Source organism: Sinocyclocheilus rhinocerous, unplaced genomic scaffold (assembly GCF_001515625.1).
Source record: "Sinocyclocheilus rhinocerous isolate Xijiao unplaced genomic scaffold, SAMN03320098_v1.1 scaffold397, whole genome shotgun sequence".
Taxonomy (NCBI): domain Eukaryota; kingdom Metazoa; phylum Chordata; class Actinopteri; order Cypriniformes; family Cyprinidae; genus Sinocyclocheilus; species Sinocyclocheilus rhinocerous.
The window spans coordinates 503605-507093 of NW_015663491.1; the positions used below are offsets into that span (position 1 = coordinate 503605).

Here is a 3489-nt window from a genome sequence, read left to right on the forward strand (position 1 = left end):
TATGGACACTACTTCGATATGCCATCATAACATATGGCAATAGACAGTCCCAGTTAGTTTGATTCTCATTAACAAACAGACTCAACATCGACAGTAAAGTACGGTTAAATCGCTCTACTAAACCATTAGATTGTGGGTGATATGGGGAGCTACGAGTCTTGCTCATATCCAACAATCGGCACAATTCTTTAAACAGGGTAGACTCAAAATTGCGCCCCTGATCAGAATGAATACTACGGGGAGTGCCAAAACGACATATCCACTCCTCAACCAGGACACAAGCAACTGTCTGTGCCTCCTGGTTGGGAAGGGGAAATGCCTCAGTCCATTTAGAAAAGTAATCACTCACAACAAGGATGTACCTATGCTTTTTAGACGTCTCAGGTAGAGGCCCCAAAATATCCAAAGCAATACGTTCGTGAGGACGAGAGGTCACTGAAGGATTCATTGGAGCACAAGGGGGCTTTCCATGCATCTTTCGAGAAGCACAGTCTACACATTGCCTACACCACTGTCTTACATCTGCAAACCACCCTGGCCAATAAAAACGATCTCTTACTTTCTCTTGCAATTTTTGAATACCCAGGTGGCCTCCCGTTACTGAGCTGTGAAGCTATTTAACACAGATGCTACCAGCACCTTAGGGAGCACCACCTGTACCTTTGAAGCTGCATCTGAGTTAGGCGGGGGCACCCGTACCAACCGCTGATCTTGCAGCTGCAATTGGCCCCATACAGAACTATACTTCTTCAGAGAAGCATTCTGCTGTATTTCAGCACCATTATCATCCGAGACCTGCTTGAGATGGATTAAGAGCGCCAATTCTGGATCATGTCGCTGGGCCTGTGCCAAATCATCACCCTCCCCAACATTCCCTTCATTCTGCACCACCTGGGGGCCCTTCCTAACAGCACACACTGATATAATTGGCCTCTGAGTTGGTAAAAGGTAGATAAGAAACAGAAGAGGTCCCAAGACAGAACCCTGTGGAACACCAGTGACTACATAAGTAGGTTTTGATTTAAACTGTTTGAGTTGTACAAATTGAATGCGGTCTGTGAGATAGGAACGGAACCAGCATAAAGCCGTACCAGTAATTCCAATAGATTCCAATCTGCTTAAGAGTATGGAGTGTGAAACAGTATCAAATGCTGCACTAAGATCAAAAAGTGTAAGTTTTGATAAAAGTCCAGAATCAGCAGCTGGTAATAAATCAGTGGATATCTTTACAAGTGCAGTCTCGACACTGTGATAGGAACGAAAACCTGATTGGAACTGCTCATATAAACTATTACTAGAAAGATGACCACGGAGCTGGGGAGCAACAATCTTTTCAAGAATTTTTGAAAAAACGGCAGATTCGAAATAGGACGATAAGTTATGGGTTGTACATTTTTAATCATTTTCTATTTTCAGAAGTCAGGAGAATAACGTTACATTTGGTAAATTAATGTGATGTGATATAACAATATCTATGGAATAGCTCTTTTCAGCCCACTGCATTATTTTCCTCCTGATTATTTTCATGTTTTCTTTGTATTCTGCTGTAAGTAAGTGAAAAAAGACAGCATTTGTGGTCTACTCTCCAGATTTAATTTACGATATAAACCATGAATAATTCCCTGGAATACACTTGTCACACTTGCATAAGAGTGATATAATGCGCACGACGAAGAATGCAGTTCAGAAGGCTTTTAATATAAATCCACAGGAAGACAGGTGATCCAACTTGCAAAAGAAACCAAAGCAACAACAATAACCAGCAGGGACGAAACAGAAATGGGGAATACTTATACAAAAGCAAGAGAGGGACTAATAAGATAATTAACTAAACACAGGTGAACAGTCTAGGGTTGTCGTGAGGACTGGAATTGAGAAGCACCGAGTTAGACTACTGTAAAACAGAAATGTATAGTTGTCAATACTTGCACAGAAGAAGCTGTATCACATTTCACATTACTGTGCGTTTCCTCATACTAATTAATACTATTGAAATAAAGAAAGTAAAAGTGACCTCTTCTTGAATAGGACTGTGACCGTACAAAACGTTTATAAGCATGCTGTAGTGCAGGAAACAGGATGCCCAGGGACACAATATTCCATGCATGGTTTGCAGAGTGGTGACATTTAATGGTGCAGATGAAAACAAAAAAGCAAATCCCAAACAAACAAAATCCCATTTTGTTTTTGTGGTTTAATGCTTTCATTACTGTTTCCCTTTGACTTTAAGTATGAAACTTGTGTAATGATAAGCAAATGTTTTATCAGTTAAAGCTGAAGTGTGTAATTTCTGTGCCAGCACCACCAAATGGAAATTCATCAGTTTGTTGATATATCCAACAAACCAAAATAAATGTTTTTGTTCACATAACATATGTGTACTGTGTATATTTATCATGTATATATAAATACGCACACATGCATGTATATATTTAAGAAAAATATGTTGTTTATAGATTAAATATATGTATATATAATATAAATATGATTATAAATGTATACATGTAAATATTTTCAAAATATATACTGTATGTGTGTGTATTTTTCCTGATCTCCCCTCTTGTCTTCAGTTGGTTACAAGTGTCCTGCCCCAAACTCATGTTTTTCTGCAGAACCACTTTTGGGAGGAAAAAGCAGCCAATGGCTTTCTTATAGCTGTCTCTACATGTTAAGATGGGATAGGTAAAAGTATTTAAGCATCAAAATATTACACTCAAATTAACTAATTAAAGGCTTAAATAGGTCTTAAATTGGAGCAAAAACTCCTAAATTCATTAAGTTACAGCATTAAATATTGCATGCACTGCCAAAATATATATATATATATATATATAAACTTCTTTCTCCGTATTATTGCCTTGTTTTCCAATACAAATATCTAAATATGCTTAAATCAAGATACATTTACTTAAGATGCAAAATAAAGATATGATGTCTTGTTTTCTGAGTTTGGGGGGTTTCTGAGTTTTGCTTTTCACGTAAATATATCTTGATTTAAGAATCTTTACACATTTGCACTGGAAAATAAAACAAAATTACATAGGAAGAACATCACTTTTTAACAAGTATTATTTATGGTTAAGGTTATTTCCATAATCTAGTGGTTTGGAACATAGATATTTGAGAACATATTTTTTTGTAAAATGAATGAAAATTAATGTAGATTGGTTAGAAGCTGCATGTTTATGCTTTGAAGTGTCACTAACTAATTGTGTGCTCCATAGAGATTTACATTTTGAGAGCATACTGATGTGTTGTTCAGTTTATTCCTTACATTTTATGTAAGTGGTTAAGACTTTTAAAAGGTTTTTTAAAAAGTCTTCACTTTACCATCATAAAACCTGCAGAAACCCTGTAAACAGGACTCATCATTTATTCCAGGTATAATGAATAAGTGTTTCTAATTCTGTGCTTTCAACATGTTCACCTTAATTACTTCCTTATTCTGAACTCTTGGATAGACGTCAGAAAAAAAATGGCAGTTTAACA

The 3489-nt window shown here is 36.6% G+C and overlaps 1 pseudogene; it reads left to right on the forward strand.

The window, feature by feature from the left end:
• The window catches only part of LOC107728814 (beta-1,3-glucosyltransferase-like), a 25768-nt pseudogene extending 25164 nt beyond the window's left edge, over nt 1-604 (forward strand).
• Nucleotides 605-3489: the final 2885 nt, after the last annotated feature.